Source organism: Euprymna scolopes, chromosome 27 (genome assembly GCF_053919585.1).
Source record: "Euprymna scolopes isolate OS-2025 chromosome 27, ASM5391958v1, whole genome shotgun sequence".
Classification (NCBI taxonomy): domain Eukaryota; kingdom Metazoa; phylum Mollusca; class Cephalopoda; order Sepiida; family Sepiolidae; genus Euprymna; species Euprymna scolopes.
Genome location: NC_136508.1, coordinates 104844921 through 104859174, shown reverse-complemented (window position 1 = coordinate 104859174; position 14254 = coordinate 104844921).

Genomic DNA, 14254 nt, shown 5'->3' with positions numbered 1-14254 from the left:
GATGATAGTTGGAATGGAGCACACTTCTGTTCAGAATTCTGTTTGCTATTTGCCAAAACTAGTGGGAACCAAGCCGCTGTTCAGCTACTTTGGACTTAACAGATTGAGCATACAACCATCTTGCGCTCTTTATTACTTTCTTACAATGGTTGCTGGCAGTCCTGAAAGCGGCTTTAGTTTCCATACATCTATTACGTTGGAAACAGTGGAAAAAGTGATTTTTGTGCGCAATGGCAGCAGCACATTCTGGAGAGAACCATGGCTGGCTGTTAGGTTTTTGCTGAAACTTTTTCGAGGGTATGAAACGATCAATACCTACAATTAACTATTCCGTCAGGTCTAATACTATAGAGGACACATCCTTTTTAAATATGGAATGCAGAGATAGATCAGTTATAAATGTACGGAAGCTATCCCAGTCAACCATAGTGTATCGATATACTGTACGATGGAGAGGTACGTCTGGGGACTTATTACATTTAATTTTTATCTTAATTGATACAACAGAGTGGTCGGAAGATCCAAGAGGCGACAGAACAGAAACTGAACATAGTTCAGGGCAAGTTGTGAGAAAAAGGTCTAGTAGGCTCGCATACTGGCCGTCATTGTCGGGCACACGGGTGGGTTCCTGAACAATCTGAGTGAGGTCATAGGCAATGGAGAAATCATGACAGAACCTCCCCTCATCATCGGTTTTGTTTGAGTGGGTCAACCATTCGACGTTGTGAACATTGAAATCTCAACATACGTGAATGTTAGCTGAAGGATAAGCAGATAGGATTTGGTCAATTTTCTCAGATATGCTTCTAAATAAAGTAACTCCGCTGTTGTGGGGGCGATAGAGAGTAAATAAAAATGCCGTAGTGTGAGCTAAAACAACCCGGAAGCACATATAGGGTAAGTTAGGATCTTCCCTGGAGATGTTCCTACCACATGGAAAGCTATCTTTAATATAGGCACATATTCCATGCCCATGGCGATCTTGGAGGTCAGATTTAGAGGTTAAGTTAGAGTATCCTTTAATTGCGAACTCTTCTAGGGAAATAGCCTGTCCAATGCCAGTTTCACTTAAAAATAAAAGGTCTGGTTTAGTCTCCTGTAATTGGGTTTCAACCTCTGGAAGGTTAGAACGTAGACCCCTTATGTTGGAGAAGGAGACATGGTAGTAGGGGTCTACGTTGGAAGTTGGAGAACCGGGTTTAATCGTGTATTTTTTCTTGAAACTTGTCATGATCAATTTTTGGAATTTGTGGACTAGGTCGTCAGATTTACTTAGAGCAGGACAGAGAGGGGAAATTAAGAGAGAAAAAGAAACGAAGAATTTTTTTTTTATTTGTAGCTAATGATAAGGTAAAGCCGTAACAATTACCCACTAGTATGGCATCGAGAGGCCCCACCAGAAGCTACTGCATGGTCCAGAATCCATTCACCAAATGGCAATACAGCAGCCCCAGTACTTTGCACCTGCTGATAGGACAGCCTCCTTTGTGGTTAATCCAAGGTTCGGGTCCCTGACTATCAGGCGGATAACGTCAGCCCAGACAAAACGTTTACCTCCAGCACCCTTACTAGTGACATAACTACAATGATAGACATAGAAACAGAAAATTTCCGCCATCTCAGCCAACTGCTCGCACAAAATACTGCCAACCTAGAAAACAGATTTTTCTTCTCCCTTTGTCAGAAAAATCACTAATTAAAAAATGAGGACTGAGGGACAAATAAGAAGAAGCGAGAGTAACAGGAGCTGCCGATAATGCGTTTTCTACTCTCCATTGTTAATTGTTCTGTTTTCTTTGTGGCTTATTGCAAGCCATAACACACAGACACACACACACACACACACACACACACACACACACACACAAACACAAACACACATATATATTTATTTATTTGATAGTACAGAAGTTAGGAAAAACATTGGTACCGTCGGTTTCATGCCCAACATAAAGGGGACCAGTTAAGTGTAAAACGTAAATGATGTTAGGTTTTCGTCAGCCATGATAGAATGCGATCGTTGATATTATAGGTTTATAAATGTATATACACACACATATAATTGGTAATATGTCTACGAATCACTATATACACATAGGTGCAAACTTTCATGCACGTGGTTGCGGATTTCTTCGTGCCAGCAAAAACAAGTGATCGAGAGATAAATATGGGAACGTTAAGTACATACAGACATGATGACGTAGGCATACACACACGCACGCACACACACACACACACACACTCATACACACACATATATAGTGAAGTGCAATGTATGTATATATATATATATAAATATACATTTTTTTTTTATTATTACATTTTCACCCCAAACAAGGCAAATTGCCACTTTGGTGTAGGGGGCTACTATCAGGGGAAACAACTACTGGGGTACTATGTAGGGATTTGGGCAGCAAGGTGTCGGTTCACGTTACACTTGAACTTCTGCACGTCAGTACTGTTGGGGAAGCAGGGACCTGGAATGGAATTCCAGAGTCTTGCGGTTTTGGGGAAGAAACTATTGGAGTAAAAAGATCTTTTACATCTACGGATCTCTACAGTGTGGGGGTGGGATCTAGTAGCCTGTCGGGTTTGTCGAGGGTGCTCGCGTCGTGGGGGCACAAGTGATTGCAGTTCGTCAGAGCATTCACCACTAAAATACTTGTAGAAAAGGCAGAGGGATGCAACATTTCGTCGATGGGACAGAGGCGTAAGCTTAGATGCCAGTTCAGGGCCTATCAGGTTTGCGACTCTCTTTTGAACCTTGTCAAGGAGCGAGAGACTAGTAGCAGATGCACCAGCCCAGATGTGGCAGCAATACTCCATACATGGGCGAATGGTGGCCTTATAGAGGTACAGGATACTTTCGGGTGTTAGTAGTTTTCTAGCACGATAGAGAGAGCCTACCTTTCTTGCAGCGGCCCTGGCAATGCCTTCAATGTAATTGTTCCAACTCATGTTTCCTGTGAACGTTAGGCCAAGGAGTTTGAAAGATGGACTCTCAGATAAAGAGTCGTTGGCCATTGCTATGGGTGGTAGAGAGGGTTTCTTGTAATTATTGAATGAAACTAGTTTAGTCTTGGCAGCATTGAACGCGACCAACCACTTTTGTCCCCATTCCACTACAGATTGGAGGTCTTCCTCTAGTGTTTCTGCCATTTCTTTAGAAATGTGTTCATTCGTCTTCCTGTCGTGTCTGCCATAGAGTGTAGTGTCATCAGCATATATACCCATCTCAGAGGCAATGTTGTCGGGGAGGTCATTTATGAATATCAGGAACAATAGAGGTCCAAGGATAGAACCCGTGGGCACTCCCGCATTTATATCATATTGTGTAGATGTGCGACCGTCGAGGACTACCTGGATTTTTCTCTTATCTAAGAAGGATTTAATTATGTTAAGTATTCTACCAGTGATACCGTATGATCTGATTTTACTGAGGAGACCCTCATGCCATACCCTGTCAAAAGCCTTAGATATATCTAGAGCTACCGCTCTGCCTTCCCCCGCTTTGCCCAGTGAATGGTATATACGTTCAGAGATTACAGTGAGGATGTCTGCTGTGGAAAGGGCTTGTCTAAATCCATATTGTTTGTCAGTTAGTAGTCTAACATCTGTAAGATGATGGACTAGAGCATGGTTAATTATGGTCTCAAATATTTTGGCAAAAAGTGGGAGGAGGCTAATGGGGCGATAATTTGATGGGTCTGTCCTTTCGCCAGAATTCTTGAATACTGGTACAACAGAAGCAGTTTTCCAACAGTCCGGAAAGCAAGCTTCATTAAGACATTTGTTGTAGAGTTTGGAGAGAACTGGAGCTACTTCGGCTGAGCACTTTTTTAATAGCACAGCTGGGATAAGATCGGGTCCACATATATAAATATATATATATATATATATATATATATATATATATATATGTATATTTATATAAAATGGGTTAAGGAATTCTAACGAAAGAAAGATGTATATTTAAATAAGGGGGTAGTCACCAACAATGTGTATTTTTAAACATTATTTATTATTCCGTGTCTTGGTTTTTTATTAAAAGCCAAGACACGGAATAATAAAATAATGTCAAAAAATACACATTGTTAGTGACTTCCCCCTTATTTATATATATATATATATATATATATATATATATATATATATATGTTTATTGTATCACAACTCATCAGTGTCGCTAGACTAGCACCCCTCTCATTCCCTCTCTCTCTCTCTCTCTCTCTCTCTCTCTATATATATATATATATATATATATATATATAGTGAAATCAAAGGAGATACAATGTTTACCTGATGTAAGCAATGGTAAACTTCGATCTAATATAAATACTAAATATTTATATATAGATATTTATATATAGATATTTAAATCTCAAACGAATAAAAAGCCCAATACACAATAGAGAGTAAAGCTTATTATAAGAGAAAGAAAATCAAAACTGTAAGTTGAAATTTACAATCAAAATTTATTGTTCGACTGAAAACTCCAAGAAACAATTTACAAAGTTCTTATTCCGCAGAGTTTCATAGAATGCTATTCTGGCTATTCTTCTCATCAGAGGACTGAAATAAATCAGCAAATTATATTTGTAGCAATGCTCGAATTTGCTGTTTACGGCATTAAATGAAACTTTTATTATAGTCATGAATTCTAAAAATGTACATTGCTTAAAAAAGCAAAAAAAAAAGAAATATAAAAACAATGATAAAAATAAACTATCATAAAATTGCACGAAGATTCTTTCAAAGGTGATACGAAGGCGAAAATAAATCTTTAGAAAGAATCAAGTCCCAAATTAAATCCAATTGATTAGAATTAGTCCGGTTGGAAAATGTTCAAAACAGCTGAAATTATTGAAATTGTTTTTGCCGATAGTGCAGTAGTTCAAGAGAGGTTGATATATATATATATATATATATATATATATATATATATATATGTGTGTGTGTGTGTGTGTGTGTGTGTGTATACGTCCATTTTATGCATTAGCGTGTTCACGAAAGCAAAGCTAAATGTATTTTCTACCAAAATGATACACGAAATGGCGTCCTGCTCTCTACAGCCTACGCATCACTGAAAACGAACTGACGGGCCAGTCTTTTCTGATATTCTTTTTCACATACAAACAATCGTTAGGAGCTCATAATCGTGACTCGTAACTAACGAACAATGGTTTCTCTGACGACGCTGGCATAAAAGACCGGCACAACTCAAGGATGCTGCAGAACACGACTTTTTTTTCTGCCTCTCTGTTCCAATCTTCGCCAAAGCGCGTCACTCGAGACAATTTGTTCCTGCTATAACCAACGTGTGAAATTAATCGTCGACCTTCATTAAATTCTACAGCCAATCAATGCGGAGACATTTCTTTTGCATGTGTTACCGTCGAGTGATAATTTTATAAGACTGTTGTATACCGCGAGCATAAAGTGTCCGTCGTGTCCGTTATGACGTTACTCGATTATTCCAAAGAAAATTCTTGGTTTCTTAATAAGTGAGAATACGTAATAAAACGACGCCACGTGACATGATAGGACACGTCAGCTATACTATCGTTCTGTTTAAGGTGGGGAAACTTCATCTCATCCAAACGGGGTACTAAATCGGGTCAACATGAATATTTATATATTATTGGGTCATCGTTTATCAAAGCCCAAAAGCCACGCAATAATAAGGGCTATCTAGATTGACAGTCGACCATGATCACTGTTGGTCTATGACTTGAATAGTATTGAGTGCTATTGTCATCTACATATTAATACGATAGCGTGTGTGTTACTTTCTGTGTCAGGCTTAATTACGTTTAATTGTTATGTACTTCTATTTCTTATAATAAATAATTTTACCAAGAATTCTTCATAAGTTTTAGTTTTGGTTTCGATTATAACTAATGGCACTCCAGTAATCTATTTTTTATATAAAGTAATCTATTTTTTATAAATAATTTTATCAAGAATTCCTCATAAGTTTTGGTTTCGGTGTCGATTATGGTTGAAGGAACTTAAGTTACACATGTATACATACATACATACACACACAGACAGACACACACACACACACACACACACACACACACACACACACATATATATATATATATATATTTTCATAAGTTTTTATTTCGGTTTCGATTCAAGCTAATGCATCCAAGTCATATGGATATATTTTTTTTATTTTTGAAATCGCAATTTTATAATATATAAAAATCGATAGAAAATTAACTCTATAATAATATATACGAAATCTGCAAGAATTAAAATATCATATTTAAACGTACTTAAAGACCAGGATTTGCCGGGCGTTCGTGATAGCTTAGATAAATACTTTTGCAGTTTTAACAAAAAGCTACAATAATACCAGAGCGTATCCAGAACATTCACAGAACGCCAACATCAATATATTACATATGAATGAGTCTCATGTGGAATTTGCACAGATCCCGTTAGTATTTGAATTAATAAATCTCTGATTCTTTTGAGGGTTCGTTATCCGATGCTGAAACATCTGTGATTTGATTAGGCCTCACCCTCTTTTGTATAAATATACGAGCTCTTAAGAACTATATATTATATTTAATTGTAATTCACTATTGAGATGAGTATTATTAATTAATGTATTTATTGCGGACTATTAACCTTATCTTTTTTAATTGTTTCACAACGTTTCGGCCAACTATTCCTCTGGCCTTCGTCAGGTGGTAACCACGACGGGATAGGAACTCCGAATCTCCTAACTGCATTCTGAGCAATTACTGCCATCCATAGTTGTAATCGTCTCACCACGTCTTCGGAACCCGTGGCGCAGTGGAAAGAGACGTTGAATATCTACGGTTCCAGGTAAGAATTATCTGGAGATATCGGTTTCAATCCTACCCAAAGCCGGCCAGAGGCTTACTTGGCAAAAAAAAAAAAAAAAAAAAAATGCGGTGAGACGACAACAACTGCGGATGGCAGTAATTGCTGAGAATGCAGTGAGGAGATTCCCGTCGTGGTTACCACCTGACGAAGTCCAGAGGAATAGTTGGCCGAAACATCGTGAAACAATATCTAAGAAAGATGAGGATAATAGTCCGCAATAAAATAAATTAAACTCTTAAGAACGGTCTGAACTATTCTCTGATGTCTTTGTCCTGGCTCGATCGACCCTTGGGACTAGTGGGGTCCACCATTTCACTGTTTTCTCTATCGCATTATAATCCAGCTCTTATTTCAATAGCTTGTTTAAAAAAACTGTGGAACACTCTTTCCAGTGACATTTTTTTAACATATACCCTTAGTGTTTTCTAGACTATAGTCAATGGGCATCTTTGCAATAACCAGTTTTCAATCGTGTAAACTGTGCATAGGAAGAGACTAGTGCATATGAGTATCAACAACGAAAAAATTAGCAGCAGCAGTAGCCGAAAAAAGCGTATATGATAATGAGGGAATGTGCGTGAGAAAAAGAAAGGGGAAAAAGGAGTGAAAAATACACTATCTGCTCGGGACAGAAGGAAAGTGGACGTCGAAGAGAATAGACGTGTAGAGTTGAGGACGAGAATGTGTCATCTGGGCTTTGCGTGCGGTCGGAAGAAATAGAAACACGTGTTAGGCTGAAATGGACCGCATAAATTTATACTTACGTATATTAATTTATGTGATTAAATCAAGTAATCATGTATATATATATATATATATATATATATATATATATATATATATATATATATATATATATATATATATACATATAAATACACTGCTGATAAAAAAATTTAAGACCACATAAAAATGTTTAAAAAGAAGCCCTTTTTTAAGGATAGATTTTAAGCTTACGACTTAAGGTTGCTAATACTAAAATCTAAAAGGTTATGGAAACAAAAAGGTATATTCCAAAGCTTTTATTTAAAAATTTACATTTTTATTAAATTAGGCTTTTTACACATGATCCAAATTATAAGACCAATGCTATAAATTGTAAGACTTATTGTAATTCTAATGTTTTTAGTTCAGTTAGAGATTAACAATCACTGTGTTACCATGCCTAAAGCAAAAAAAAACAAAACAAAAAAAAACAACAAAAAAAAACTAACCGATGTTTAGCGCTCTCGCATTCTAAGATTCTATAAGCAAGGTTTGTCAAAGCGAGCGATAGCAACTAAGGTAACTCGCAGTAAAACTGTTATTTGCATATATATATATATATATATATATATATATATATATATATATATATATATATATATGTATATATATATGTATATATATATATATCTATAAGGAACACTGAAAACTATAGAAAAGCAAAATCATTTGCCCCCCCAAGTTTCTCCTGCATTTAATAGGAGAATCAGACGGGTTGTTATGAATGACAAAGGACTTTCTTCTAGTCAAATTAAGGCGGTTACAGATGCTGATTGCAGTTCAATAAGCATCAGACTACACTGACAACAAAAGGCCATGGTAAATAAAAAGCGTAAACAAATTCCTCGATTGCTTCCACGTCACAATGTGGACCGCTAAAGATTTGACCGTGAATACCAAACCTGGGACATTCAGAAGTGCAAGAAAGTCCTGTTCTCTGATGAGAAAAAAAAATCAATTTAGATGGTCCTGATGGCTTCCAGCGATATTGGCATGACAAAAACATGCCCCTTGAATTTTTTTCCACACGTCATAATTGTGGAGGTTGCGTAATAGTAGGGGGTGCATTTTCTTACAGAGGGACGATGGAGCTCAAGGTGGTGCAGTGTCGTCAGACAGCAGCTAGTTATGTTAGCATGCTACAAAAAGCATCTTTGATGATGGAGGGTCACCGTTTGCGTGGGGATGGATGGTTATTCCAACAGGATAATGCTGCAATTTACACTCCAAGACGGACCTTGTGCTTTCTACAAGAAAATGGAGTCCATCTCTTGGGACATCCTACATGGTAACCGGACTTGAACCCAATCGAAAATGTTCAACAGAAAATGAACTGGAGCAGAATCCCTCGCACCTTAATGGTAATCCTTATTTCTAGCATACCCCAAAGAATCTTTGAAGTCATCAAAAGCAGTGGATGTAGAACTGATTATTAAGTTTGATTGATGAATGTTGACATACACTTTTCATACACTTTTCGTACAATTTAATAGAATATTTGTCTCTGGTCTTATAATTTTGATCACGTGTAAAAAGTCTAATTTAATAAAAATGTAAATTAAAAAAAAATCTTAGGAATGTAGCTTTTTGTGTCCATAACCTTTTAGATTGTAGTATTGGTAACCTTAAGTCAGAAGAGTTTAAAATCTATCCTTAAAAAAACAATTTTTTAAAAAGATTTTTAAGTGGTCTTAAATTTTTGATCAGCAGTATATATATATAACGAAACAGTACTGTATGTGGATGACTATATATATATATATATATATATATATATATATATATATATATAAATTAAGAAAGGAGTATTTAGGTTTATCCTGTATCTAAATTGTTTTCGTTAATAATGATTTTCGACGGCTAGGGGGAAATATGGAAGAAACCTTTTCCTTGCTTAATTGTATTAGTGTATGGGAATTGCGACTCTCCTAAAACACACACACGCACACAAACACGCAATAAATAAGAACTAATCGAATCCTCGCTCATTTTCCAATCTACTAATATAATTTTAGCAAAGAAAAGGCTTCTGCATATTTCTCCCTGTCCGTCGTAAATTATTAATAACGAAAACAATTTAATTTGAAGGGGGGAAAAAACGGGGAGTCAGTTGACCGGTTTCTCAAAGCTGTATTGAGGGAATCAAAAACATGTACATTATTCAAATGAAGTCACGTTTCGTCATATGTGAACCCCCCCTCCCCCCCCCCCAAAAAAAAACCGGGAAGGCGATTAAAATAAAGCAAAGTTATAATATTTTTGAAGATCCTAGAGGTTAATCACGTTCAAACTTGAGAGGCATTCTCTCTGCTTACAGAGAGAAGGCATCCTTTTTAAATCCCTCGATGCAGCTTTGAGAAGGCGAGAGCTAAACCGATCAGTCCCCCTTTTTATTTTTTCTTCTTCTCCATTTTTTATGTTTTTTTTTGCATATTTTACTTTAAATCATGAATAAGAAAAGTCTGCCGTTCAAGATTTCAATATATATATATATATATATATATATATATATATATATATATATATATATATATATATACACTAGACTACCCCTGATCCGTTGGGTCAGTATGTTATATGAGCTATGGAATTAATGTATGAGCGTGACACTTGTGACGTAAAGAAAATAATTTTTTGTGACATAATACAAACATTTTTATGAAAGTATATTGAAATGAAAAAAAATATAGATAGATTTCTATGAGTCGTTCTGTTTATTATAATTTATTATTTTTTTTTAAACTTACAGCCATTGAATTATAAGTGTTTTTTTTTACTAGGTGGTCACCACTTATCAAGGCCCGGAAGCCACTGTAAGTACAGTACGTTAGTGTGGAGATTTAATAAAGTGTCTCCTTAAGGGGGCGGTTCATCAGGAATTTGTTTACGTTGGACTTGAAGACATTCAGGTTGTAGTCCGGTGGGAAGCAGGCAGACGGAACAGAGTTCCACAGGCATGCAGTTCTAAGAAAGAAGTCTTTTTCATGGAATCTACGTTTTGATTTAGGCATAGATAAAGAGTGGGGAAAGTTTTTGACAGTGGATTCAGCTAGACGGGTGTTTTTCGTAAAAGATAGACGAGGGGGGGCCCAGAAATTGGAGTTCAGACGAGCACCTGCCATGGAAATAACGATAAAACAAAGATAGGCTCGCAACGTCTCTTCTGTGGGAGAGAGGTTGCAGGGAAGAGAAAAGGGCACCCCCACTAAGCCTTTAAGTCTATTTTGTACTCTGTCAAGGCAGGGTAGGCTGTTTTTAGCAGCTCCTGCCCAGATATGGCAGAAGTATTCCATCCTTGGACGTACTTGGCTTTTATATAGATAGAGAATTGCATCAGTAGTGAGATATCTTCTGGAGCGATAGAAGGATCCTACCATCTTTCCAGCGACCTTGGCAACAGCCTTGATGTACGTGTTCCATTTCAGATCAGGAGTGAAGGTCAAGCCTAGAAGCTTGTCAAAAAATGGGGTTTGCCATACTTAAAGGTAAATGTGCACTGAACAGATACCATAATACTTAAATTAAATTCAAATTTTGACATATCTTTTAATTTTAACGCGAAAAAAAACAACTGGGACGCTGAAGATGTACACAGTAAAACAATACATTGTAAAATGCTTTTATGGGTCTCAATGAGTTAAAGTAGATTTATTTGTAAGAAAATTGCGTTAAAATAACTTAAACGCAATACGGAAATGAACGATATAAAAAAAACAAGAAGTATTAACAATTGTTTATTTGGATAATTAAAACACAAAAAATGGGATGCTGAAAACATACACAGTAAAATAATGCGTTGTCAACGGGTCAAAGTTGGTTTATTTGTAAGAAAATTGCGACAGTATACTTGTAATACAGAGTAGTTGCAAAACATCCCACTCTTCGTTAAATAATAAATAATAACGTTAATATTTCACTGTGCAGGTTAAATTCTGCGAAAGTCGCGATTTGTGTTTATTTGTTTACGCTGTTATAGGTTTAAGTCTATAAACACATGCGCAACGGGAAGTCGTAAACCGGATGTTGGGTTACAACGCCCGTTACAAGGTCATATGAGTTTTATAATTATATATATACTAGCAAAAGTACCCGTCGTTGACTGGGTTCAAAAACAGCCTACAGAAAATGGACTCTGATTTATTAAAGTATGATAAGTTATGAAAAAGAAGGGGTGTAAAGAGATAGCTTCGAATTTGGGGGTATCAAAGCTAAAGCAAAAAAAAAAAAAATGATGAAAGTAAAAATAAAATAGATAAACCCCATAATTAATTATACCATAACTATTAACACTGAAACACTTGTCACAATGTTCTGTGGATCTATATTAAAAAAAAAAAACTTGTTAAACTTTGTGACATATTTCCATTCTATGGAGGCCAGTCGCGAAGGAGCACCCCATAATTTTATTATACCATATTTATTCAAACTGAAACATAATTATCAAAGTATACTTACGCAGATAGAGCTGAAAAGTCTTTATTAAAGTTTGTGCCTATTTCCATTCTATGGAGGCCAGGCGGGAACGCAGACCCCACAATTTTATTATACCATCCCTATTTAAGTTAAAACATACTTATCGAAGTATTCTTATGTACATCTATATCAAGAACACGTGTAAACGTTTTTTTTTTTAATTTTTAAATTTTTTATTTCCATACTTTGTGGACCAGGCGGGAACGCAGAGCACACAATTTCAATGAACCACCGTTCTGCCAGATCTAACATACCAATTCTTGTGTCTCGATTCATCTTCTATCATTATATGTAATTAGTTTTTTTTTAAATAGTAAAACATATAGGAGTATATTCGTGACCAGACAAACACACGCACACACACATTCAGCTTTATATATATATATATATATATATATATATATATATATATATATATATATAAATATATACATATATACATATATATATATAAATATATATTTACATATATATATATATTAATTTACCAGTGGTGAAAAAACCGGACTAGAGTGCTCAATGTGTAGCCAGAGCAGTATATAAGAAATTTATTACTGTGAGTCCAGAATGAGTTTACATATTGTTTCAACTAGAGGAAGATCCTCAAAGAGAGGAAATATCCAACTAGCATCGTCAGAATTCATAGATGGACTAAGTTATAAAATCAAATAAGAATGGAAAAATCGTAGATGAAGGGGATTTAGAAAAGAAGGTGGAGTGGAGGGGAGACGACGTTGGAATTTAAAGTAGTAGGAGTGTATACGATAAGAGAGGGGTTTATAATTAAATATTAATTATGTGTTAATTCTTATAAACGTGTGTATATTTACGTATTTGTGTATATATGTGCTCTTCTCCCATAGACGTATGTGCATATGCTGTACATATGTATGCCTGTGTTTGTATGTTATTTATTATCATAATTTTTCCTTAATTTTATTAATCTATTATTTAAGTTACTTACTGAAATTTTCCCCTATTTTATTTTATTAAAATAAACCTGTAACGTACAATTTCTACCTGCCCGTCTAATTTATATATATATATATATATATATATATATATATATATATATATATATATATATATTATATATATATATATATATGTATGTGCGTGTATTTATACGTATTTATATATATATACATGTATATGTATGTATATATGTATATGTATATTTTTATGTTTACGTATCTGTGTATTTTTATATATACTTAGGCATGTGTTCTCCCCCCAGTGATGTGCCTCCGTGCGTTGTACAGGTGTTCGCGTGTATGTGTATTAATGTGTGTGTGTGTGTTTTATTTACTTATCATAAACAATTATTTATTAATATTTTAATTATTAATTTATTTTATTTACTTACTGATATTCTTACCTATCATTATACTATCAAAATAAATCTGTAACGTATAATTCATTAATTTATCCGTCTATTTTTCCGTTTCTTTTCTTTCCTTTTTATAAACAATAAATATCTTTCAAACTCTCCCCGCCCAGCTAAATCACTTTAAACCCCATTTTCAACCCGTTTCTTTCCTCCTCCCAGCACACCATGCCCACTAACATTAACTTTCTAACCTGTTGCCATGGTGATCCTTTAAATTAACTGTTACGTATGCCGTTATAAATATGAATAGCGTCTTTTAATCTTAAACCGTTATAAACTAAAAAAACGTTTATAAGAATTAACACATAATCAATATTTAATTATAAACCCCTCTCTTATCGTATACACTCCTACTACTTTAAATTCCAACGTCGTCTCCCCTCCACTCCACCTTCTTTTCTAAATCCCCTTCATCTACGATTTTTCCATTCTTATTTGATTTTATAACTTAGTCCATCTATGAGTTCTGACGATACTTGTTGGATATTTCCTCTCTTTGAGGATCTTCCTCTAGTTGAAACAATATGTAAACTCATTCTGGACTCACAGTAATAAATTTCATATATATATATATATTATATATATATATATATGTATATATATATATATATATATATATATATATATATATATATATACTTCAGAATAAAATTATCCAATAATCAGCTGTTATGGAAACCTGTGATTATAAGATTTACAAAATATTACTGGCAGTAATATTCTAAAAATAAGTATTGCTCCATATACAAGATAGATATT